Here is a 27,373-nt window from a genome sequence, read left to right as displayed (position 1 = left end):
CAAGTGTGGGACATTCTCCAGGCTGTGGGAGAGTCAATGTGGCTATTCAACTGTGGCACTGTGCCCACTCCCTGTAAACCTGCAGAGCCTGTCGAATGGGCAATATGAGGCTCTAGTGGCAATACTTGCCCTGAGGGCCTCAGTCCATTGACTAGATTAGGAATGGGTACTGAGGTAAATCCCTGAACTAGTATCTGTGTGCATTTTGCATCATTGTCAATGTGTGTCCTTCATTCATGACAGGTCCTTTACTACCACAGCTCAGTTTCAATTAAGTCAAATTTGTCCTGTACAAGAATATTGCACAAATGACAAACATGTGGCTCAGTAACATAGGTTACATAGCAGGAACGGAACAACCCATACCTTTGTATGTTGGGTGCCATCTCTGTCTGCCCACCTTGCCAGCCCTTTCATTGTCACTCAAGTGTAAGGGTGGCGTCTGTTCTATGGTAGTTTCCTGTAAGGACTGGATGCATTGAGTCAATTTTGCAGAGTGTAAATGTGTTTGTCTAGCCAGGCCTAAAGAGTATACACTTCAGAAGACACATTGGTGTTTAGTGTTTCATTGTGGCTCACATCACAGTACATGTTGCTGGAGCATGGGCTACCTGATGTTGGTAGGCTTGATTAGTCATTGTAGGTCATGAGCAGGGTAGTAGGTTGGTCTACAGATAACTCCAAAAGTATGTAGTCATGCCCCTGTACCTATCAGCAGGTGTGCTTTACACCTGTGGTGTGTTGACAAATTGCTAATTTTGGGCTTGGTGTTTCTGACATGTGTGTGACAAAACCGTTTGTGCAAAAACGTGTTTTTGTAATCGTTTGATTTGTCTCTTGCATCCAATCCGGTGAACACCCAACAGAAGAAGGGTACTTGCACAGCCATCACCTGGAAAGTGCTGACCTTGGGGGTCCATAGCTGACGGAGAACCCACTGATACGTGGGAGGACCTGAGGCACTGGCCCCAGAAGATTAAAGAGGTACAGCTTTGGCAGTCCTCCCAATCTGGGTGGGGTGCACCTCCGAGCATGACCCCCCCTAGTGGCCTGCATTCTGGTGGTGGGCTACCCAGAGCTTGATGGGCATTTGAGGGCAGCACAACAGCCACAATGGGAAGAGTACAGGGCATATTCCTTCCTGTCACACTGCCAATTTGATGTGTTAGGTTCTGAAATCTCCCCTGACGACTGGCGATGGGCCACATGTGACACACAAGATGAGTAGCTGTTTGTGTAGGTATGAAATTTGGAACATATTGATGTGCCTTACCTATGAGGGACCTAGGACACAACCAAGTACACTCCAAAAACACAAGTGCTATCCAGGAACAACACATGGCTGTGTACATTGATCAATCAAGTGATGTTTGTTGTTGTAGTGGGTCTAAATTCTATGAAACAGACAACAAATCCTCTTACAGCCCAAAGAAAAAGAAGTGATGTATCACTGTCCTCAGACATGTGTCTGGTCAAGTGAGCAAATTGGCATCTGCCCCCAGAAGCCACTTGTCTTCCGTGTGTGACTAACCATTGTCTGTCATGTGAAGGCGACAATCATACATGTGACAGAGCATACATTGTTCTTTGGGTATAGCTACAGACCAATAATTTACCTTGGTAAGTAGGGAATGACCATTGACATGATTTATGTATGATCACTGTTGCCAACATTCTGTCAACATCAGGGCAGTGCGCGCTCTACGGGCGACTGGAATGCAAAAACCCAGCACTTATGAGATAACGTAATTCATGCATTATGTTGATATGCTGTTGTTTAACCTTTTGCATTGCAGAGTTTAATCCTGAAGACTTATATTCAAAGTGCTTGTAAATACTGTTCATTTGCAATGTATTGCTGCAGGCTTTCAGAGTGTGTCAGGGTGTGGTCCATTTCCAGGGCTTTCTAGAAGCTTTCTCTGCAGCATGACTGGGTGTGGTTTGTGGGCTGGGCCAGACTCTATATAAGGGAGCCAACCCAGCTCCACGTGCTCACTATTCAGAGGTCCCGATGCAGAGCAGCAGCAACTTCCTGAGCTCCTGTTCCGGAGGCCTACCTTGATCTTCCAGGCCTTTGCCCTTCATAGCATTGGTGATCCTTGATCAGGGCGGTAAGACGGAGGTCGGGCTGGGCCCCCGATCCCGTTTTCGAAGGCATTTGAGTTCTCGGACCTAGAAGATTTTTGCTTGTGCGTGTGAATGTGCTCTTGGTTTTCTGGCATTTACATGTTGATACTTGAATCGGCAAGACGTGCAATTCATTCCGTGCATTTAACTCTTGATATTCATGGTGCGCTACCATTTCTTGACATTTGCATGGTGACATTCGAATCGGCAAGAAGCGCTATTCATTCCTTACCTTTAACTCTTGATATTCATTGTGCGCAACCTTTTCTTGGCATTTGCATGATGACATTCGAATCGGCAAGGCGCGCGATTCATTCCTTGCATTTAACTCTTGATATTCATTGTGCGCAACCTTTTCTTGGCATTTGTATGGTGACATTCGAATCGGCAAGACGTGCAACTCATTTCCCGCATTTAAACCTTGATGTTCAGATCGCTTACAGTGTGCGCGATCATTTCATGGCATTAGAATGTACTTGTGAGAATCGGCAAGGCGCGCGATTCATTTCCCGCATTTAAACCTTGATGTTCAGATCGCTTACAGTATGCGCGATCATTTCATGGCATTAGCATGTACTTGTGAGAATCGGCAGTGTGTGCGATTCATTTTCCGCATTTAAAACTTGATGTTCAGATCGTTTACAATGTGCGTTATCATTTTATGGCAATCAAAACTTTGATGTGTAGTGTTTCCTCAAGTACACACAATTATCCAGGTCCCTTGAATTTTCTGTAGAGGTGTTAAATTCAAGATGTTACATTCTATGTGTATGTTAAGTCCTTAGTACAATTCCTGTTGTTTTCCAGGGAATGTTTGGATTGCCTTTGGTCCTCATGTAATGAGGCAGTGTTTGTTCTGGGACATTGTTCTAGAAGGTTCTCGTATTCCTAGACAGTATGTTACAAATCATGAAAAGTCCCTATGAAACACTGTATTAACCATTCTTGATTCCTTTTCAGGAACCTAGATTTCGTGAGGCCTAGTTAGAGTCCAGTGCTAGGCCATTCATGTTTTCGCAGTCTAAGTGTTACTTCATGTTCCGAGTATCATTGAACTCTAGATTCAACAAAGTGTTATTTCATGTTCTGAGTATCATTGAACTCTAGATTTAACAGAGTGTTACTTCATGTTCGGGTACCTTTGAACTCTAGATTCAACAAAGTGTTACTTCATGTTCCAAGTATCATTGAACTCTAAATTCAACAGAGTGTTACTTCATGTTCCGAGTACCTTTGAACTCTAGATTCAACAGAGTGTTACTTCATGTTCCGAGTATCATTGAACTCTAGATTCAATAGAGTGTCATTTCATGTTCCGAGTATCATTGAACTCTAGATTCAACAGAGTGTTATTTCATGTTCAGAGTATCATTGAACTCTAGATTCAACAGAGTGTTATTTCATGTTCGAGTACTATTGAGCTCTAGATTGAACAGAGTGTTACTTTATGTTCCAAGTATCATTGAACTCTAGATTCAACAAAGGGTTATTTCATGTTCCGAGTATCATTGAACTCTAGACTCAACAGAGTGTTATTTCATGTTCAGAATATCATTGAACCCTAGATTCAACAGAGAGTTTTTATGAACCTCAATGTGATTATATCTTGATATTGTGTTTAATCTTTTGCTTCATACAAGTCTCCTTCCCAGCTGTTCCCTTCCTAAACCCCTTTTCCCCTCTTGCACTATCTCAGTCTCTGTGATTTTATCTATCAGAGTCTTGGAGCTGTCTAGTGGTGGACATGTTGGGAACGTGCGCAGACCCAGAGGATCTGGTCTCCCTGACAGAATAGTGAGCCCACAAATTTATTATCCTCCTGGTTTTGCGTGTGTTCTCAGCATGGACACTTTGGACGAGCTAGTCAAAGTGATCACGCAGCTCCAAGCAGAGGTAGTGTCATCAAAGGATATAGCCGCCAGCTTAGCTGAGAGAGTGAGTCAGTTGCAGGAAAGAGTGGGAAAGATGGAGCAGGGTCCTTTGGGTGCGGGTTGGTTTGGTCCTCCTCCTCAAGGTACAAGAGGTAATCCTCCAACTAACATTTCTCTCAACATTCCTTCAGCCATTCCTCTGGCTCCTCCAGAACGGTTCTCAGGTGATCCTTTGAAAACGCAATCCTTTTTGATGCAAGTAGAATTGCACTTTACCTGTCAACCAAGTGTTTTCCGTGATGCCCAATCCAGGGTGGCCTTTTTGTTATCATACCTGACTGGGGACGCAGCCACCTGGGCATTTCCTCTTGTGCGTGAAGACAGTCCCCTGCTTTACAACTGGAGAAATTTTGTTCGTGAGTTTGAAAGAGTGCTTGATCGTAGAACTGTGACATTGTCGGCAGATCGTGAACTATTAGACTTACAAGATAACCAAGATCTAGTTTCTTACTTAGCTAATTTTAATCGGCTGGTAGCCGAAACATCCAGGCCTGAAGAAAAAGCAAGCAGCCTTGTTCTACCAAGGACTCAAGGACGAGTTAAAAGACATTCTTGCTCAGATAGACCCACAGCCTACTGATTGTCAAGATCTAATAAACCTTGTTTTGAGACTGGATCATCGTCTTGCAGAACGAAGTGGAACACGCAAAAAAACTGAGAATTATTCCTGGCGTGTTCATGATAACAGAGAATCACAAGTTCAGAAAGAGAACAATGAGGAACCAATCAAAATTGGAACTATCAGGCGGTCCTTAGCGACTGCAGATAAAGACCAACGCCGGAAAAAAAGACAATGCTTGTATTGTGGCCAGGAAGGTCATTTTGTTAAAGAGTGTCCAGTAAAACCAAAGAGCAAATTGGCTGTTGCCAAAAAGGTTGTGACAAAACTAAAATCCCCAGAGTGCAAGGAATGGTTAGTCTTGGGAGTTACCACAGACCCTTCTTAGGAAGAGACAAAACTGTTTAGAAAATCACGGTATTTGAAATTGGATCTAGAAATATCAAGTAGAAGAACACACCTACCTAAGAGAAGCTTTAGTGGACTCAGGTGCTAAAGTGAATTTCATAGATACTCAATTGGTGGAAAAATGGGGGATCTTGTGTGAGAAAAAGAAAACACCGGGGTTAGTGGAGACCGCAGATGGCAAGCTCCTAACTGGAGGTCCAGTGAATCTACAGACCCTGCTTTTGTCAATAACTTGTGATGGACAAACTTATGACACTAAACACGTCAAGTTGGTAATCTTTGATGTGATTCACGCTCCTCAGTATGGAATCATCCTCAGAATGCCCTGGTTGAGTTACCATAACCCTCAGATAGACTGGTAGGGGAGAAATATAATATTCCAGTCATTCCTTTGGAAGACAAGATGTCTTAAAACTTTGAATGTTCTAAATCTGAGTGAATCTTCGTTAGATATAGTCGCGACAAAGGAAATGACATTGCCTTCACAAAACGTATCATGTACTGGTGAGGAGGGGCAAGGAAGAACGAAGAGCCCTTCTTGTGGTCCCCAGAAGCCGATAAGGCCTTTTCAGTTTCAAAGGAAGTCTTTTCCAGGACTCCTATCCTGACTCGTTCAGAGGCTGAAAGTCTCATTGTCACAGGAAGCTGTCTTCAGACATCCAGTGGTATAGATCCTCAACAAGCCCACACAACCAAGGATGCTGAAAAAGAAGACTTCTCCACCGTCCCAGTCTTGATTCATCCCGATCTTGACCGTCCAGTCACAGTAGAAATAGGTGCTTCAGATGGAAGAAGTGGCGGCGTGTTATTGCAACACTATAAAGACAGACAAAGCATGCTGAGCATCACAACAAGAAACACTGTGAAGGACCTCAATATAAAACAGGTGATAGAATGAGGCTTTCTACAGGACATATTGACTTCAAGAAAAGACACATGTTTAGTCCCAAGTTCACAGGTCCTTACACCGTCTTTCAACAAGGCAACCCAATAACCTATGAACTGCAGCTCTCTCTGAAAAAGTACGGTCCTGAGAGTAACTCATGGGACTCCACTTTTGAAATTCATGCTCTACGATTAGTGAGGCGTTTTCATCGCCTAAACCTAGGCAAACCAGGCCCTAGAGCGCACTTGGGAGAGGGGAGTACTGTCAACATCAGGGCAGTGCGCGCTCTACAGGCGACTGAAATGCAAAAACCCAGCACTTATGAGATAACATAATTCATGCATTATGTTGATATGCTGTTGTTTAACCTTTTGCATTGAAGAGTTTAATCCTGAAGACTTATATTCAGGGTGCTTGTAAATACTGTTCATTTGCAATGTATTGCTGCAGGCTTTCAGAGTGTGTCAGGGTGTGGTCCCTTTCCAGGGCTTTCTAGAAGCTTTCTCTGCAGCATGACTGGTTGTGGTTTGTGGGCTGGGCCAAACTCTATATAAGGGAGCCAGCCCAGCTCCACGTGCTCACTATTCAGAGGTCCCGATGCAGAGCAGCAGCAACTTCCTGAGCTCCTGTGCCGGAGGCCTACCTTGATCTTCCAGGCCTTTGCCCTTCATTGCATTGGTGATCCTTGATCAGGGCGGTAAGACGGAGGTTGGGCTGGGCCCCCCATCCCGTTTTCGAAGGCATTCGAGTTCTCGGGCCTATTTTTCATGTTGGTATATTTTTCCTTGTGCGTGTGAATGTGCTCTTGGTTTTCTGGCATTTACATGTTGATATTTGAATCGGCAAGACGTGCGATTCATTCCGTGCATTTAACTCTTGATATTGATGGTGCACTACCATTTCTTGACATTTGCATGGTGACATTCGAATCGGCAAGACACGCAATTCATTCCTTGCATTGAACTCTTGATATTCATTGTGCGCAACCCTTTCTTGACATTTGCATGTTGACATTTGAATCGGCAAGACGCGCGATTCATTCCTTGCATTTAACTCTTGATATTCATTGTGCACAATCATTTTTTGACATTTGCATGGTGACATGTGAATCGGCAAGACGTGCGATTCATTCCTTGCATTTAACTCTTGATATTCACTGTGCGCAACCATTTCTTGGCATTTGCATGGAAACATTCGAATTGGCAAAACGCCCAATTCATTCCTTGCATTTAACTCTTGATATTCATTGTGCGCAACCATTTCTTGGCATTTGCATGGTGACATTCGAATCGGCAAGACACGCAACTCATTTCCTGCATTAAAACCTTGATGTTCAGATCGCTTACAGTGTGCGCAATCATTTCATGGCATTGGCATGTACTTGTGAGAATTGGCAAGGTGCGCAATTCATTTCCCGCATTTAAACCTTGATGTTCAGATCACTTACAGTGTGCGCAATCATTTCATGGCATTAGAATGTACTTGTGGGAATCGGCAGTGTGCGCGATTCATTTCCCGCATTTAAAACTTGGTGTTCAGATCGCTTAAAGTGTGCGCAATCATTTTATGGGAATCAAAACTTTGATGTGTATGGTTTCCTGAAGTACACACAATTATCCAGGGCCCTTGAATTTTCTGCAGAGGTGTTAAATTCAAGATGTTACATTCTATGTGCATTTTAAGTCCTTAGTACAATTCCTACTGTTTTCCTGGGAATGTTTGGATTGCCTCTGGTCCTCATGTAATGAGGCAGTGTTTGTTCTGGGACATTGTTCTAGAAGGTTCTCGTATTCCTAGACAGTATATTACAACTCATGAAAAGTCCCTATGAAACATTGTATTAACCATTCTTGATTCCTTTCCAGGTACCTAGATTTCTTGAGGCCTAGTTAGAGTCTAGTGCTAGGCCATTCATGTTTTCTCAGTCTAAGTGTTACTTCATGTTCCGAGTATCATTGAACTCTAGAGTCAACAAAGTGTTATTTCATGTTCCGAGTATCATTGAACTCTAGATTCAACAGAGTGTTACTTCATGTTCCGAGTACCATTGAACTCTAGATTCAACAGAGTGTTACCTCATGTTCCGAGTACCATTGAACTCTAGATTCAACAGAGTGTTACTTCATGTTCCGAGTACCATTGAACCCTAGATTCAACAGAGTGTTATTTCATGTTCCGAGTATCATTGAACTCTAGATTCAACAGAGTGTTACTTCATGTTCCGAGTATCATTGAACTCTAGATTCAACAAAGGGTTATTTCATGTTCCGAGTATCCTTGAACTCTAGACTCAACAGAGTGTTATTTCATGTTCAGAATATCATTGAACCCTAGATTCAACAGAGAGTTTTTATGAACCTCAATGTGATAATGGGGGTCATTCTGACCCTGGCGGCCGGTGGCCGCCAGGGCCACCGACCACGGGAGCACCGCCAACAGGCTGGCGGTGCTCCCACGAGCATTCTGACCGCGGCGGTTCAGCCGCGGTCAGAAGCGGAAAGTCGGCGGTCTCCCGCCGACTTCCCGCTCCGCCGCCATGGGGATTCTGACACCCCCTACCGCCATCCTGTTCCTGGCGGGTCTCCCGCCAGGAACAGGATGGCGGTAGGGGGTGCCGCGGGGCCCCTGGGGGCCCCTGCAGTGCCCATGCCAGTGGCATGGGCACTGCAGGGGCCCCCGTAAGAGGGCCCCACTGTGTATTTCAGTGTCTGCAATGCAGACACAGAAATACGCGACGGGTGCAAACTGCACCCGTCGCACCCCTGCAACTACGCCGGCTCAATTCTGAGCCGGCGTCCTCGTTGCAGGGGCATTTCCTCTGGGCCGGCGGGCGCTCTTTTGGAGAGCGCCAGCCGGCCCAGAGGAAATGTCTGAATGGCCGCCGCGGTCATTTGACCGCGGTGCGGTCATTTGGCGGCGGTACCTTGGCGTACTCTTGATATTGGGGGTGATTATGACCTTGGCGGACGGCGGAGGCCGTCCACCAAGGTACCGCCGCCAAATGACCGCACCGCGGTCAAAAGACCGAGGCGGCCATTCAGACATTTCCTCTGGGCCGGCGGGCGCTCTCCAAAAGAACGCCCGCCGGCCCAGAGGAAATGCCCCTGCAACGAGGACGCCGGCTCAGAATTGAACCGGCGTAGTTGCAGGGGTGCAACGGGTGCAGTTTGCACCCGTCGCGTATTTCAGTGTCTGCATTGCAGACACTGAAATACACAGTGGGGCCCTCTTACGGGGGCCCCTGCAGTGCCCATGCCATTGGCATGGGCACTGCAGGGGCCCCCAGGGGCCCCGCGGCACCCCCTACCGCCATCCTGTTCCTGGCGGGTCTCAGGATGGCGGTAGGGGGTGTCAGAATCCCCATGGCGGCGGAGCGCGCTCCGCCGCCATGGAGGATTCCCCCGAGCAGCGGGAAGTCGGCGGGAGACCGCCGACTTTCCGCTTCTGACCGCGGCTGAACCGCCGCGGTCAGAATGCTCGTGGGAGCACCGCCAGCCTGTTGGCGGTGCTCCCGTGGTCGGTGGCCCTGGCGGCCACCGGCCGCCAGGGTCAGAATGACCCCCATTGTGTTGTTTATTCTTTTGCTTCTTACATCTAAGATAACCCCTTCTCACCCCCTGGGTAGCTTGGCATGAGCAGTCAGGCTTATCCCAGAGGCAATGTGTAAAGCGTTTGCACAACACACACAACACACTTGACACACTATCCCCACCACAAAGGAAACACAACACCAAGTTATATGAAAATAAACCATATTGTGCACAATGCAATTAGTAGACCAAACACAACATTTCCCCTGTGCTCTGTGTACTCTATCTGGGGTCAAATCCGATGATTGGGGTAGTAGGGGGGTGACATGCCCCCCCTCTGGTTTTATAACGGGTCCCTCCTGGGGCCCCTGATCTCTGGGGGCCCCCTGTGCTGCAACTGGCCCTCCGGGGGGGGGGGGAAAGCCAATACAAACAGCAGGGGCCAGAAAACACTATGGGAGCGTTCACGCTCCAAATGCAACGACCGGGGAAGAAGGACTCACCCTCACTCCCCCGTGTCCTGCCTCTCTGGGGTCAAAGCACTATGGGCACAATCGTCCTGCTGGTCGGGACCTTCAATGAGGTTTTCCAGCCACCGGACAGGAGAGGAGAGGCTCTGGCTGCCTCCCAAGCTCTAGGTTAACACGTCTCCCCCGAGCGTGTCCTTGGCACGTTGCAGGCCCTGGCATGGCCCTGGGGGTAAAGGGGACCTCCGATGAGGTCACCCTCTTTCCTGGGGCTGTCTGCCCACATTCACCTGCACCCGACCTGGTGCACAAGTGTTCCTCATGGTTCTCGGGCCGCAGCAGTGACTTGACTCCAGTGAGGGCTGGTTGGTGCCCTGGGGGCACTCCTCAGTGCGTGCTTCGCCCCAGGGGCACTGATAGGAGCGCCCTCATTCCAAGTTGTTTTTCTTTGTGTCCCGGGGCACCGTGAACAGCACATCTTCGGCGCACCTGAAATTTATAGCGCCCGAATCTCGTTGGTGATTTTTGACAACAGAAAGGTGCTTTCAAACTGCTACACAAACAACGGCAACAGCCCTCAACAGGTACTAGGGGCATAAAGATAAGCTCTCGCCTGGCGCTATGGCCGTTGAAAGACAAGCGCTCCTCATGTGCTTAAACAGTGGATGCTCACAGGTTGCAGAGGGCAGGGGCCACACCACGGCAGGGCCCAGCAGCAGGCCAGCACAAAGGGTTGCAGGTAGTTCCTCAAAGTGACCAAGCAGGTCACAGGTCAGCACAGCAGCAGTCCATTGCGGTTCCCTCCAGCAGCATTCTGTGTCCAGTTCCAAGATGTCACAAAGTTGTGGGGAATATTCCCCTGTACTTACACTCAGTTATACAGTGTGTTTACAAAGAAGGAGAGAGGAGGTTCGAACCAGTTACAACTGGTTTTGGGAGTGCCCCCTCTCACCTCTAGCACAGGCTCCAAACTTCATTTGGGGGTAAACAACCCTATTGTGTGAGGCCAGGGCACAGCCTTTACAAATGCAGGTGTGCCCCACCTCTACCTTCTCTCATCCCAGGAAGACTAATCAGCATGTAGATGCACCTCTGTGAAACCTCCACCCTCCCCGTGTACAGGGCGTCTGAAAAGTATGCACAAAGCCCAACTGTCACTCTGCCCAGACGTGGATTGGAGTCAAGCTGCAAAACACTGAAGTCATAAGCACAGAGACTTGCTCACTTTCTAGAAGTGGCATTTCTGTAATAGTGGTAAAAAATCCACTTACACCAGTAAGCAACATTTCTCACTACCATTACAACCATACCAAACATGCCTACGCTACCCCTCATAAATCAGACAATACCCCATAGACATAAGGCAGGGCATTTCCAATGCAGTCCTATGAGAAGGCAGTACTCACAGCAGCGAGAAACCAAATAGGCTGTTTGTCATTACCAGGACAGGCCACACAACCAGGCACATGTCCTGCCTTCTACATACATAGCACCTTGCCCATAGGGCTAGCTAGGGCCTACCTTAGGGTTCACTTACATGTAATAAATTGTACGTTCTGGGTCTGGCAAGTAAATTTAGATGCCAGGTCCCTGTGGCAGAAAACTGCGCATGCAGGCCCTGCCCTAGCAGGCCTGAGACAGGTTTGAGAGGCTACTTCAGTAGGTGGCGCAAGCAGCGCTGCAGGCCCACTAGTAGCATTTAAGTTACAGGCCCGGGGTATAGAGATACCACTGTGTAAGGGACTTATAGGTAAATTAAATATGCCAATTAGGGATAAGCCAATCATACCAACTTTAGAAGGGACAGCACCTGCACTTTAGCGGTGATCAGCAATGATAAAGTGCTCAGAGTCCTAGAGCCAACAGTGAGAGGTAGGAAAAAATAGGAGGAAGTAGGCAAAAAGACAAGGGACGAGCCTGCCAAAAGGATCAGGTCCAACAGTGGCATCATGTAGCAAAGAGCTCTTCACATTTGAAACGTGGAAAGTTTGTTACCTGACCGTTGACATGCATCATGGAGTTACTTGCAGTTATGTGGTAATCATATGTGGTTGGGTACAACCATCCAACCACAGACATCTGGGTTTTCAGGACCAAAATGGAGACAATGTAGTTTCCCACTGGGCAACATGTTGTTGGCCTGCTACAAGCACTTGAGAATCCATAGGTCTCTCCAACATACAAAGGACTAATAGCTTCTACTGATGAAATCAGAGTATGAAATTGTAAGGGGTGCTATACAGTAGAGGTGATTTCCCTAGGGCTAGCTGATTATTGTGCTTTAGAGACATATCTCCTTGAGAATTTGCACATTTTGTCTACAGTGTAGATTTCCATGCCAAATGTATTGTATATTAGTAGTACAACCTCCATCTCTCTATTAGGACAAGTTACACATGATGAAGTGTGCATTGTTGATAATGTTTCCAGTGTGACATGAGTATTTCCATTTCACCTTCTTCAGGCTACTGTACTGCTGTCAGCAAAGTGGCAGGATTTTGGAGCATCATTTCTTATTGCTGTGGTATTGTGTCTGTGACAAATAGATGTATGCATGGCCTTGTGTGGGATCTGAGGGAATGAACTTGCCATTGGCCTTCTATTGTATGACAACAGGTAACCGAGGCCTGCTCCATGAGGCAAATTAATGAAGGTGATGAGGTCTCCTACTTGTTCAATGGTTACTGTGTTGCACAACATCACCCATGCGATTTGAGTTGTCTGAGATTCAGGTTTTCCTGTGGGCAACTGTTAGCATGTGGCATGCATGCATATGGTGTGGTACTTGTAGGAGACACTTTCATGTAGTTCGTTGCTGGGGCCTACCTGGCGGCATGATAATGTTTGCTAATCACAGCTGTTGTTTAAGTGAGATCAGGAACATGTGGTTACCCTATTTTTCTTTGTGTTTGCAGCATCATTCCAGGCAAGGAAAGGAGACAGGATGGATTGAAGTGGGGAAGCATCTGGCCACAATACCTCCAGTCATGACACCACAAAACCGGAAGGTGAGGTGAGTGTCAGAGAGTACACAGGATCGACCTCATCATCTTCAGATTCTACCTCCAGTGGCCACTTGCTAGAAGTGGCAGACCCATCAGGACCTGTTCCTGTACAATCCTTGTCCATCACCCACCCGTTCTATTGCCACCCTCCATGTTGCTCTCTACTCAGTTGGCTGCACCCACTCACCCAAGAGTGTGCTCATCTCCTTCACTCCAAGCACCTCACACTAACCCCTGTTACCTCTGCTGCCCTGAGTGACAAGGCTCTTGGCCTCCTGAGGAGTATCTCATGGGGGGAAGACTGCCATCCAGGGGTTGGCAACCCAACTTCAGCAGACAAATGAGTACCTGGAAGACATGTTTGGCCTACAGAGATCTTTTCAGGCTCTGGCCTTCTCACCGACAGCAGTAATACACCCCCACCTCCTGCTTCCTAATGCAAATTCCCTATTCCCCTACCGGTCCCAAGCACACAGAGACATCCCCACGCACCCACCTCAATACACACAAGCAGCATATATAGACACAAGCACAACACAGGAACTCAACAGTCACCCACAGACACCACATCAGCAACCATTTCAACAGACACCCCTACTACCTCCACCGACACACACACACCACAACCACCATGGTCACGGACACCTCCGCAGCAGCCAGTGACACATCAACCGCACTTACCATGCACCCAGATAACACCTCACCACCCACAGGCCCACACACCTTAAACACCATACCCCCAGAAACCACTACCACAACACCCTCAGACACATCCGCCATATCGACCATACTCCCAGACACCACCCCAACACACACAGATACATCCACCACATCCACCATACCCACTGATACCATCTCAACAGACACACACACAACCACCACTCCCACATTACCCAGCACCTCTACCTCACAGTTCCCCAAGACGTGCAAAGGCCCACGCTTACACACATACACCACGCAAACACAAGCATACCTCACACATGCACATACCCAAGGCATCAACACCCACAGACAAGACCACCACTCCCTTAACCTCCAAATCCCCAGCCCCTTCTAATGATCCTACCCGTTTTCCCAAGGAGAGTTTCCTTTTTTAGCTTGCCCTTTCCCCTGTTCCCTTCTCCACCCAAACCCAAGAGGCCCCCTCCCACATCCCAACCCATCCCTTCCACATCAAAGTCCTCCCCTGTCACTCCTGCCCCCCTGCAAGTACACATATTCCCTCTTCCAATGAAAAAGCCCACCCCACCAAAGAAAAAGCCCCTTAACCAAACCAACCCATTCCATATCTGACCCCACGCCACCCAAGCATGATCCCTAAGGTGCCTGCTTGCACACTTCATGCCCCTTCGTGCGGCAGTTCCCTGACAGTGATTGGAGTCAAGGTTGGGCACAGTACTGTGCATGGACTCATATGGACTGGCCAATATCATTTGCTCTTCCGCATATGCATTTAATAAATCCAAGTTGTTTTTTTTGTTGGGTACACATTTGTCCTGCCAATGCGTTTCTACCTTTTTGTTGTTCCTGAATAACTTGTGTTGCATACCTACAGTTGAGTGTGCTTCACCCTGATACGCTGAACCATTTGCCTTTGCTTGCAATATGTGACTTTGTGGACAGTGCTGGTTTCACCCAAGACAAGGGTAGATGTTCACTGTATGGATATTTGTTTATTAATCCAACTGGGGTGTCATTGCATTGTGTTATGTTTGCTATGGTGAATATTTCATCTTGTGTTGGCCAATGCCAGTATGTATGGTGTTAGGCTTGTCCCCCTGATATGGACTGTACATTTGTCTCATGTGTGGAAGCTAGAGTTTTGTTTGTCCACACATGGACGATGTTGATTTGTGCTTGCTTCCTTTGCGTTTGGCTGACCATGTGTTAATTTTGATCTGTGTACCTTGCAGCTACTTCATCTAGATTTGTGGCCCATGCTGTTGCTATTGTATTTGCTTTCTTGACTTGCGCTTACACATTTGGACAATAGGATTGTCCCTTGGCTCAAATATTGTTTGTCGCTGAGATACGTGAAGGTCCACTTCCTGTGCAAACAGTGTTTTAAGGGCATGTGCAAAGTCAAATGTGTTCCAGGACAGCAACCTTCCCGGAGTGCTCCTGATGCCCCCATCCCTATTGTGCAGGTATTGTTTACATTGTGAGCTCTGGATATTTCTTTCACAAAATATTGTGCATTGACCTTCTATTGCGTTGCAGTGTGGGTTCTTTCCCTTTTTCTTTTGCTTGTCATTTTTTCCATTAATTATTCCCTTTATTCCCTTTTAGCTTTTCTTCATTGTGCGATCACTTCCTTCTCACCTCCCTTATTTCTCTTTCCAAACTCTCCTTTTTCCCTCTCATTTCCTGATTCCTTCTTCACCTTCAATCTTTCTTCCTCTGTTTTACATTGTTCCTTTCTGTCCTCCTCTGTTTCTTCCTCCCGTTCTTGTTTCCTCTCCATCTTTTCCTCTCTGTTCTCTCCTAGGTTCTTTTTTCTTTCTTTTTCACCTTTTCCCTATCTTTGTCTTTTATTTCGTTATTCTCTCCTTTTTCTCTTTTTCTTTCCTCCTTAATTTTTCTGTCTTCTTTATTGTGTTCTTTATAGGTACTTAACTTCCAAAAGCAATCTCTTCATTGATAACTTTGTATTTCATCTTTGTTTCTGAGGTATACTTACCGATACTGGGGTGGCTGCAGTGACTTATTTACTGGTAGAGTGCTATGATGTTTGCATGTATCTATTCCTAATATTTATAATTAAAGCAGGGCTGATTTCTGGACACCAAGATTATCAAAGTCTTTCAGGCTTAGCTTTCATAATGAGAGTAGTGTCATCCAATTTATTGCATGATCAAGAGGCCACAAACCAGAGTGAGTCACTCGACTCTCAAAGGTTTCATAAAGAAGTGTAAAGAGATGCACCTGGTCCTTGGAGACCACACAGATAAATCTTTCCCAATACATCTCTTCTGACGTGTGTGCTGACTATAGCAGGAGCAGGTGTTTGAGGGGGAAGTGTTTAAGTGGCATGCCCTTTCTGTGCTATCGAATCTATATATAAGGCAGAAACTCAAGACAGTTTTCATAGATCAGCAGTAGGTCTTGCTAATCTAAAGGTGGGAGACCCTTGGTAAAGATAGATCAAAACATGCCTTTTCACTGGTGTTAGAAATTGGGTTTCTAGTTGGCAGAGGTATACACCCTGTCCAAGTAGGGTCCACAATTCTAGTCAGAGTAAGTCATAACACACCCTAAATGATCTTGTGCTCACCCTATCGTAGCTTGGCACAGAGCAGGCAGACTTAACTTGGAAGGCAAAGTGTAAAGAATGTGTACAATAACTCATACAGTAACACAATGAAAAAAACACAAAACGTACTCCACACCAGTTTAGGAAAATAGATAATATTTATCTGAATAACATAAGAACAAAGTGACAAAAATCCAATCTTCACAAGTCAAGGTATCACTTTTAAAATGTTTAAATGAGTCTCAATCCTTAAGAATCAGTGATTGTCTCCTTTTAGCACACAGTACATGGGATGCATCAAAAATAATGACGCAGAGGTGCTGCAGAGGAGGAGATGCGTTAAAAAGTAATGCAATGTATTGATTTTTCTGGTGCGGCAAAGGTAATGCGTCATTCCTTTCCAAGCTGCAAGGCAATGCGTTGGTTCCAGGAGCACAGCCTTGGTTCTTCACTGCAATGCGGGGATATTTTGACACCCAGGACCGATGCGTGGAAAACCCAGAATGCGTTGAGCAGAAGCAACGGGTGCTGCATCGATCTGGCAGGTGACTTGGTGATCATTCAGCCGCGAGGCAGGCGCTACATCGATCTGGCAGGTGTTGCGTCAAATTTTGCAGGTGCTGCGTCAATTTTCAAACACGCTGAATTTTCTTCTCTTTGGTGAAGTCTTTGATAGCTCTGAGACATCAGAACAGGAGGCAAGCTCAATCCAAGCCCTTGTAGAACACTTGAGGAGGAAGGCAGAGTTCTTCCAGCAGAGTCAGGGATCAGCAGGCAGCAGGGCAATGAGCAGGCCAGCAGTCCTTCCAGCAAAGCAGTTCAGATGAGTCTTTTGGGAAGCCTGGCAGTCCCTCTGGCAGAGTCCAGTTGTAGGTCTAGAAGTGTCTGATTTGGTGGGGACAGAGACCCAATATATATACCCAAACGTTCACTTGAAGTGGAAGAGTGATTCTGAAGTGCACAGGCTCCTCTTTCAACCCAGCCACGTCTGCCAGGAGGCCTGTGGTGGGTTATCAGTCCGTTTTATGAGGGTAGGCCACTGGTCTTTGAAGTATAAGAGAGAGCCCTTCCACCCTTCCTGCCTAGGGGAACCCATCTGTATGCAGATGAATGCAGCTGAGTGTCCTGTGTTTATGGCTGCCTGGTTGGAATGCACAAAGGGAGCTGTCAACCAGCACAGACCAGACATGGATTGGAGACAGGCTGTACTGCACAGATGACAGTGAGGGCAGAGAAATGCCTACTTTCTAAAAGTGGCATTTCTAAAATAGTAAGGTGAAATCCAACTTCAGCAGTAGGTAGGATTTCTTACTATCATTCCAATCACACCAAGAATGGTGCAATTACTCTTCTTAGATCAGAAATTACCACTTAAAAGCATATAAGGGAATTTCAAATGCTAGCCTATGAGAGGAGCAGGCGTCACAGTAGTGAAAAACAACTTTGAGAGTTTTTCACTACCAGGACATGTAAAACTTAAGTACATGCCCTGCCTTTTACTTACATAACACCCCGCCCTATGGGTTACCTTAGGGGTGAGTTATGTGTAAGAAAAGGGGAATTTAAGGCTTCACAAGACGTTTTGAAAGTCAAGTCCAAGTGACAGTAAAATTGCACACAGAGACCTGGCAATGGCAGACGTGAGTCATGGGTAAGGAGCTACTTATGTGGGTGGCACAATCAGTGCTGCACGTCCACTAGTAGTATTTAATTTACAGGCCCTGGGCACTTCTAGTTCACTTTACTAGGGACTTATAGGTAAATTAAATATGCCAAATGGGTATGAGCCAATTCATCATGTTTTAGGGAGAGAGAGTGTGCACTTTTGCACTAGTTAGCACTGGTAAAGTGCCCTGATTTCCTAAAGCCAACACAAACGAGGTCAGAAAAGAGAAGGAGGAAGGCAAAAAGTGTGTGTTGGGTGACACTTTAGAGAGGGCCATTTTCCAACAACTGGAAAATGAAACTGAGCCATAATTACTCAGTGGAGACCGCCACTGTGTAATGCAGGCATGGCTGTACTGTTTATTGAATGTAAACTCTTTTGGAAAGCAATGTATGCTTGAGTGCATGGCTTTGTTTGTTAGAGGGCTTTGGGTTATTTTGCATAATTCCTATATACCTGGCTGTGGCAACAACTCCCGAAGGAGCCAATTAATGGCCTTAGTTTTTCTTTTTATGTTAATAAGCGTTACATGTCATGTCTGCATATTCTGACAGTTAAGGTTTAATAGCAACCAAATGTGGAATTATTTATCATAATAAGCATCAGTTTCAAAAAGTCTGCATACCAAATGCTTCTGGGCAGCAACCCGAGAATAGCTGAAGGTGTTCCAAAGCACATGAGGATCTTTGAGCTATGGACTTGAGAATGTGTGTCTTTATGTGAGATGTGCATGTCTACTGTGTAGTCTGTGTACATGGATGTCCGTTCAAAATAGGTTCTTTTCAATGTGGCTTGTAAGAGCACAGTATTTCTTGGTCAGTAAACAAATACGTCAAATACATTCAGAAGAGAGGTTGAAAATGACTTCAAGAATGGCAGGCATACATCGGTTAGTTGGTCCAGGCATTTTTCCTATTTTCTGTTACTTGTAGTCATAATACTACTGGAACCACAGTGTTGAATTATCCCTGGACTGGGTGAGCAACTTCACGACTCTTCTTTGACATCACTTGGTGCCCACTAACTGCACATCGACATGAACTCTGTGTTATACGTCACCCATGTGTCTCTGTTGTAAATCGGACCATCTCCTGAAGAACACCCAGTTGCCCTGCTGCACAACAACCAGTGCTCTGATAAGGAGCATCACCTGGTGTTCACATGAGGCACATCACTCGATGTTCCCCCCAATGCATCCCCACTACACCAGAGGCACATCACCCACTGCCCATTCTTTCACATGACCCATTGCTTCCCTCGGGAGCAATCACCCATTGTTCCACTGAGGGGCATCACTAGTGCTCCACTGGTGCACTTTACCCCTGGTGCCCATCACTCCAGGCCCTCCTACATCTCATCCTACTGTGCACCATCCTGTGCTGCACTGGTGCATATCAGACCGTGCCTCAATGGTTTTGTTTGACTGTTACTCTGTATACATTGATGTTTGTATATTGGTTGGTCTGTGTGATAGGGTCCCAGCAGTTCTGTTAACTTTATTTAGCTGGGTGTCTGTAGGCGTGATGGTCCAGGCATATATTCTATGTGTACATGTATGCCTGTTTATTATATGCCTCTGTCTGCGTGTATTATATATATAAGTGAAACCTACTTGCTTTGTCAGTGCTGGTTTATTTTTCTTCATCTTTGTTCTCCCTCTATGTTCTCCCAAAAGACTTGTTGGAGTTTGTTACCTTTCTGTTTATTGCTTTTTCTGGACCTCTTTTATTTAATCTCACTTTAAGATTCATCTCCTTTGTAGCTGGTTCAACCCATGACACGAAGGAACACCTCTCCATACGCCCACCCCTCTTACTTCGATGGGACACGTGCGTTCATATCTAATCTCTAAATTGTTTCTGATCGAGCTTCGAACAAGCAGAGCTGGAGGACAGTCAATAAAACACCCATACCTGCTCTCCCCCTTTTTGCAATTACTGTCAGATCGTTATGCCTAGAAGAGAGTTCGCCAAACATTTTGACAGTTCGTCGTAGCCAAAGGGTCTGTTTTCGATTTCTGGTACTAAACACAAGACAAACTGTTGAGGCGAGTGCATGCACATGAAAAAAGCAAGTCCCAACGACCGCCAGACTACGATGCAAAATCACTTTCCCCGACATGTGGTCGACGCTGACTCAGAGGCCCGTACCTCGGTTTATTAAGCTTCAAAACAGATCTCAAGCATTGGCAAACACATGGAGGATGTTCACTACCTAATCCATCAGTCATACTGCACTTGCAACTTATAAAGTTTTACTGGTCAGATTTAAAAGCAATAAAATTTAGAGCTAAGGTACTAGAAATAATGTCACAATCTCAGATCGCAGTTCGTAGGCGCTTTCTTCCGTCCAGCAAAATGCATATCTCTGTTCTCCTGTTTTCTCTTGCATGCACAGTTTTTGGTTAAGAAAATGAATACTGTACTAAAATACCAATGCAGCAAAACCCTTGTATATATGTGTAACATCGTATGTGATTCGATAAAGCTTCCCCATGTTAATTGATGGCTGTGTCTGTGTTGGACTATCATTGTTTTCGGATTACAATTCTGATACTTTGAATGACTTTCTGATTGGTTTCTAACCCAGCACTCATGATTAGTTCACCTAATAACCTGAATTCCCAATGCGTCAGCAGATATAGGTTTCCTTTTTTTTTTTTTTCTACAGGCAAATCTATGCATGTTCAACTACTGAGCTCGCACCTTATTTGACAGAAGTCCAGGTGCGTGCCTCTAAATGTTCTATATAATGTAGTCATACATGTATGATTGACTTGGCTCCGATTTTGGTGGTAAACTAGCTGCATGCCATTTACCTTTCTCCACAATGGTCAGCGCATAACCATTGGGTGCAATTAAGATTGCCTATCATATCACTAGAACTCTCTTTAAATATTTTAAATATTATTTGCAGCTATCCCAGGCCAACTCCACACCCGTGCCAAAATAGGAACCTCATGCTACTTACAAACATCCGTATAGTTGTCATGTACCATAGCACTGGACAAAAACGTATACATAAATGTGAGTACATCGCTGGAAAGAGATGACTTTTGACAGCGCATCAGTGCAGATAATGGACCTTGAACATAATATGACTTGGCCGAAAAAGCCTGTGAATACAGAGGGTATGTATCGTATTTATCTCAGTTCCTCCTCTCCTGTACTTTGCACACCTAACCTTCCCCGGCTCAGGGGGAGCCCAGCCGTGAATACATTCCTATGCAAAGAATCACAACCCAATCCCTTGAGGAAGGCCATTATGTGTCATTTTATACAGCACGGACTTTACATAGCAGGTAGTACATGTGGTTGTAAGTGTCATATAGCATTTAGGACATGAGGTATTAACCAAGATTCGAGGCAGTAGGAGTTAAATGCTAGGTAGGTCTTTAGGATCCAAGAGTGACATATCGAGTAGGTCATGAGGTTGTAGGAGTGACATAGCAGGTAAGGTATGAACTTTCAGAAGACACAGTAAGTAGGTCATTAGGTTGCAATAGTTAAATAGTAGGTACAGTAAATGGGGGCAGATTAGCAGAGCAGACGTTAATAAGGTTCACTATGATGGGAACCAAAGCGCTGGGAAGAATGGGCTAGATATACTAAAATGCAATTTTACATTTCCTAAATAGCGACTTAATAGAAATAGCTATTTAGGAAATGCAAAATGGTATCTACAGAGATACCCATTTCCTAGTAGCGATTCCTTTTTATTAGGAATCGCTATTCATTAACATCATTAACATTTATAAAGCGCGCTACTCACCCGAGCGGGTCTCAAGGCGCTAGGGGGAAAGGGGGGGGTTACTGCTGCTCGAAAAGCCAGGTTTTGAGGAGTCTCTTGAATGCGGAGTGGTCCTGGGTGGTCCTGAGGCTGGCAGGGAGGGTGTTCCAGGTCTTGGCTACCAGGAAGGAGAAGGACCTCCCACCCGCCGTGGAGCGGCGGATGCGAGGGACGGCAGCGAGCGCGAGGCCAGAGGAACGGAGGAGGCGGGTGGGGGCATAGAAGCTGAGGCGACGGTTGAGGTATTCCGGTCCCTTGTTGTGGAGGGCTTTGTGTGCGTGGATGAGAAGTCGGAAGGTGATCCTTTTGCTGACTGGGAGCCAATGCAGGTGTCTCAGGTGTGCGGAGATGTGACTGTTGCGGGGTACGTCGAGGATGAGGCGGGCCGAGGCGTTTTGAATACGTTGCAGGCGTTTTTGGAGTTTGGCGGTGGTCCCAGCATAGAGGGTGTTGCCGTAGTCCAGGCGGCTCATGACGAGGGCGTGGGTCACGGTTTTTCTAGTGTCGGCGGGGATCCAGCGGAAGATCTTGGGGAGCATGCGGAGGGTGAGGAAGCAGGCGGAGGACACAGCGTTGACTTGCTTGGTCATGGTGAGAAGAGGGTCCAAGATGAAGCCGAGGTTGCGGGCGTGGTCTGTGGGGGTCGGTGCGGTGCCGAGGGCCGTCGGCCACCAGGAGTCGTCCCAAGCGGACGGGGTGTTGTCGAGGATGAGGACTTCCGTTTTGTCAGAGTTCAGCTTTAGGCGGCTGAGCCTCATCCAATCTGCGACGTCCTTCATGCCCTCTTGTAGGTTGGTCTTGGCGCTGGCGGGGTCCTTGGTGAGGGAGAGTATAAGTTGGGTGTCGTCGGCGTAGGAGGTGATGATGATGTCGTGCTTGCGTACGATGTCGGCGAGGGGGCTCATGTAGACATTGAAGAGTGTCGGGCTGAGCGATGAGCCTTGAGGTACGCCGCAGATGATCTCAGTGGGGTCTGAGCGAAACGATGGGAGGTAAACTCTTTGAGATCGGTTTGAGAGGAAGGAGACGATCCAGTCCAGGGCCTGGCCTTGGATCCCGGTGGAGTGGAGGCGGGTAATTAGGGTGCGGTGACAGACGGTGTCGAAGGCAGCCGAGAGGTCGAGGAGGATGAGGGCGACTGTTTCACCGTTGTCCATCAGGGTTCTGATGTCGTCTGTGACTGAGATGAGGGCGGTTTCAGTGCTGTGGTTGGTTCGGAATCCGGTTTGTGAAGGGTCGAGCAGGTTGTTGTCTTCCAGGAAGGTGGTCAGCTGTTTGTTGACGGTCTTCTCTATTCCCTTGGCGGGGAAGGGGAGGAGCGAGATGGGGCGGAAGTTTTTCAGGTCGCTCGGGTCAGCCGTAGGTTTCTTTAGTAGGGCGTTGACTTCGGCGTGTTTCCAGCATTCAGGGAAGATAGCAGAAGAAAACGAAGAGTTGATGACGGCCTGGAGGTGCGGGGCGATGATGTCGTCGGCTTTATTGAAGATGAAGTGAGGGCAGGGGTCCGATGGGGCGCTGGAGTGGATAGAGTTCCTGGTGGTTTTGGTTTCTTCGGTGTTGATGTGGGTCCAGTCGTTGAGGGTGATGGTCGGGGGTGTGGGTTCGGTGATGCTTGGTTGGGTCTGGTGTCCGAAGCTGTCGTGGAGGTCGCAGATCTTGCGATGGAAGAAGGTGGCGAGGGAGTTGCACAAGTCTTGTGATGGCGTGACGGCGTTGGCGTTGGGGTTGGAGAACTCTTTGACGATGCTAAAAAGTTCTCTGCTGTTGTGGCTGTTTTTGTCCAGTCTGTCGGTGAAAAAGTTCCTTTTGGCAGCGCGGATCAGGTGGTGGTGATCACGGGTTGCGTTTTTGAGGGCGGTCATGTTGTCGGCGGTGTGGTCCTTGCGGCAGGCCTTCTCGAGGGCGCAACAAGTTTTCTTCGATTCTTTGAGGGTGTCAGAGAACCAGAGAGGTTTTTTGGTGATGGCCTGTTGATGCGTGCGTCTGAGGGGAGCAAGGTTGTCTGCGCAGTTGGAGATCCAGTTCGAGAGGCTGAGGGCTGCGTCGTTGGGGTCGGTGGTGAGGGTGGGTTGGTTGACGGCGAGTGCGGAGAAGAGTTGCTCTTCGGGGATTTTGTTTCACTGTCGACGAGGGATGGGTTGGGTGCGGAGGTGGCGAGTCTTGCGTCGGAATGTGAAATGGACACAGCTGTGGTCGGTCCAGTGTAGAGCGGAGGTGTGGCTAAAGAAGACGTGTTTGCTGGCGGAGAAGATAGGGTCAAGCGTGTGTCTGGCAATGTGGGTGGCGGTGTTCACCAGTTGCTTGAGGCCGAGGTTGGCGAGGTTGTCGAGCAGGGCGGTGGTGTTGGGGTTGTTGTTTTGTTCCAGATGGAAGTTGAGGTCGCCTAGGAGGATGTAGTCCGGCGAGGAGACGGCGTGCGGGGAGATGAAGTCGGCGATGGAGTCGCTGAAAAGGGCGCGCGGTCCGGGGGGACGGTAGACGAGGGATCCTCTGAGGGTGGTCCTGGGGTCGGTGCGAATCTGAAAATGCAGATGTTCAGCGGCGAGAGGGGTGTCTTCGGTGGAGGTGGTGACGCTGATGGAGTCTTTGAAGACGATGGCGATACCTCCTCCTACTTGGTTGCTGCGGTATTTTCTGGAGATCTTGTAGCCTTCGGGGATGGCAGTGGCGATGTCTGGGGCCGAAGAGGCGTTCATCCAGGTCTCCGTGATGAAGGCGACGTCCGGTGCTGTGGAGTCCAGGAGGTCCCAGAGTTCAAGGCGTGCTTGTGGACAGAACGAGCGTTGACCAGGATGCACTTGAGGTGGTTGATGGCGCGTGGGCGGGTGGTCGTGGTAGTTGTGTGGTGGAAGATGCGTTTGCAGGAGTTGCAGACGAAGGGTCCATGGGTGCGTTTGGGGTGAGCTTGGAAGCAGGTGTTAGAGCGCCCTGGGTTGAGGGCGTGGAGGGTGGTGGGGTCGTAGTGGATCAGCCGGGCTTGGGAGAGCTGAGGACCAGGGGTCGTGGCGCTGGGCACGGGCCAGGCGCGGACGGGCGCAGACGGGCGCGCCAGCAGCGTGAGGGAGGAGGGGGGGAGGGGTCAGCTGGGGGCGAATGGGAGCTGGGGGCGGGAGCGTGCAGGAGGTCGCGGCGGGAAAGCGCGAGGGAGGGGGGGGACAGGTAGAGTGAGAAGAGCTGGGTGAGGGGGGTTTAAGGGTGGAGGGGGGTGAATGTTAGGAGGTTTAGGAGATTAGGGAGAGAGATAGGAGTAGGGTTGGGAAGATAGGGGAGGGGGGTTGTAGAGGTGGGTGAGGATGAGAGGTAGAGTGAGAGGATAGGAAGATAGGTAACAGAGGGGGTGGCGGGAAGGGGGGGAGAGATAGAGAACTAGATAGATGGAGAAATAGGTGGAGAGATAGAAAAATAGGTAGACAGGAGGAGGTGGTGAGTGAGGGAGTTAGATAGTGAGATAGAGAGATAGGTAGATTGGTAGATAGGAGGAGTGAGGGAGGCAGATAGCGAACGGGGTAGATAGGGGTGATAGAGAGGGGGAGGGGAGTGAGGGAGGGGGATAAGGCAGGAGCAGGAGGGCAAGCGCGGGAAGAAACAGAAGTCGGAGGACGGAGAAAGCAGAAGAACAGAAGACAGAAGAGCAGAAGACAGAAGAACAGAAGAACAGAAGAACAGAAGAACAGAAGAACAGAAGACGAAGGGGCAGAAGACAGAGGATCACAGAAGAAGATACAGAAGACGAAGAACAGAAGGCAGAAGACCACAGAAGAAGATGAAGAAGAAGAGAGGCGACAGGAGAGGCTGAGAAGCACACAGAAGAAGAGAGAAGACGGGGAATAGAAGAGTACAGAAGAAGATTACAGAAGAGGAGCGAGGAGGAAGAACAGAGAGGAAGAAAAGAAGCAGGAGCAGGAGAGAGGGTGAGTAGCGCGGGGCAGGGCGAGGGGCTGGGAGGTGGGGGGTACTTACTGCGAGGTGGGTCTCAGGAACTTGGAGGAGCTGGAGGAGCTGCAGCGGCAGGGGGAGCGACCTACCCTTGGGTCAAGGGTCGCTACCACTGTTGCGCAGCGTCCGCCATAAGAGGGAGGAGGGGGGGGAGGGGTCAGCTGGGGGCGAATGGGAGCTGGGGGGCGGGGGCGTGCAGGAGGTCACGGCGGGAAAGCGCGAGGGAGGGGGGGACAGGTAGAGTGAGAAGAGCCGGGGGAGGGGGATTTAAGGGTGGAGGGGGGTGAGTGTTAGGAGGTTTAGGAGATTAGGGAGAGAGATAGGAGTAGGGTTGGGAAGATAGGGGAGGGGGGGTTGTAGAGGTGGGTGAGGGTGAGAGGTAGAGTGAGAGGATAGGAAGATAGGTAACAGAGGGGGTGGCGGGAAGGGGGGGAGAGATAAAGAAATAGATAGATGGAGAAATAGGTGGAGAGATAGAAAAATAGGTAGATAGGAGGAGGTGGTTAGTGAGGGAGTTAGATAGTGAGATAGAGAGATAGGTAGATTGGTAGATAGGAGGAGTGAGGGAGGCAGATAGCGAACGGGGTAGATAGGGGTGATAGAGAGGGGGAGGCGAGTGAGGGAGGGGGATGAGGCAGGAGCAGGAGGCCAGGCGCGGGAAGAAACAGAAGACGGAGGATGGAGAAAGCAGAAGAACAGAAGACAGAAGAGCAGAAGACAGAAGAACAGAAGAACAGAAGACGAAGGGGCAGAAGACAGAGGATCACAGAAGAAGATACAGAAGATGAAGAACAGAAGGCAGAAGACCACAGAAGAAGATGAAGAAGAAGAGAGGCGACAGGAGAGGCTGAGAAGCACACAGAAGAAGAGAGAAGACGGGGAATAGAAGAGTACAGAAGAAGATTACAGAAGAGGAGCGAGGAGGAAGAACAGAGAGGAAGAAAAGAAGCAGGAGCAGGAGAGAGGGTGAGTAGCGCGGGGCAGGGCGAGGGGCTGGGAGGTGGGGGGTACTTACTGCGAGGTGGGTCTCAGGAACCTGGAGGAGCTGGAGGAGCTGCAGCGGCAGGGGGAGCGACCTACCCTTGGGTCAAGGGTCGCTACCACTGTTGCGCAGCGGCCGCCATAAGAGGTGGGGGGGGAGGGGTCAGCTGGGGGCGAATGGGAGCTGGGGGGCGGGGCGTGCAGGAGGTCGCGGTGGGAAAGCGCGAGGGAGGGGGGGACAGGTAGAGTAAGAAGAGCCGGGGGAGGGGGGTTTAAGGGTGGAGGGGGGTGAGTGTTAGGAGGTTTAGGAGATTAGGGAGAGAGATAGGAGTAGGGTTGGGAAGATAGGGGAGGGGGGGTTGTAGAGGTGGGTGAGGGTGAGAGGTAGAGTGAGAGGATAGGAAGATAGGTAACAGAGGGGGTGGCGGGAAGGGGGGGAGAGATAGAGAACTAGATAGATGGAGAAATAGGTGGAGAGATAGAAAAATAGGTAGATAGGAGGAGGTGGTGAGTGAGGGAGTTAGATAGTGAGATAGAGAGATAGGTAGATTGGTAGATAGGAGGAGTGAGGGAGGCAGATAGCGAACGGGGTAGATAGGGGTGATAGAGAGGGGGAGGCGAGTGAGGGAGGGGGATGAGGCAGGAGCAGGAGGGCAGGCGCGGGAAGAAACAGAAGACGGAGGACGGAGAAAGCAGAAGAACAGAAGACAGAAGACAGAAGACAGAAGAGCAGAAGACAGAAGAACAGAAGAACAGAAGAACAGAAGACGAAGGGGCAGAAGACAGAGGATCACAGAAGAAGATACAGAAGACGAAGAACAGAAGGCAGAAGACC

This window comes from Pleurodeles waltl, chromosome 4_1 (assembly GCF_031143425.1).
Source record: "Pleurodeles waltl isolate 20211129_DDA chromosome 4_1, aPleWal1.hap1.20221129, whole genome shotgun sequence".
In the NCBI taxonomy this organism is placed as follows: Eukaryota; Metazoa; Chordata; class Amphibia; order Caudata; family Salamandridae; genus Pleurodeles; species Pleurodeles waltl.
The sequence above is the reverse complement of the archived record's forward strand: the minus strand, read 5'-3'. Positions refer to the sequence as shown.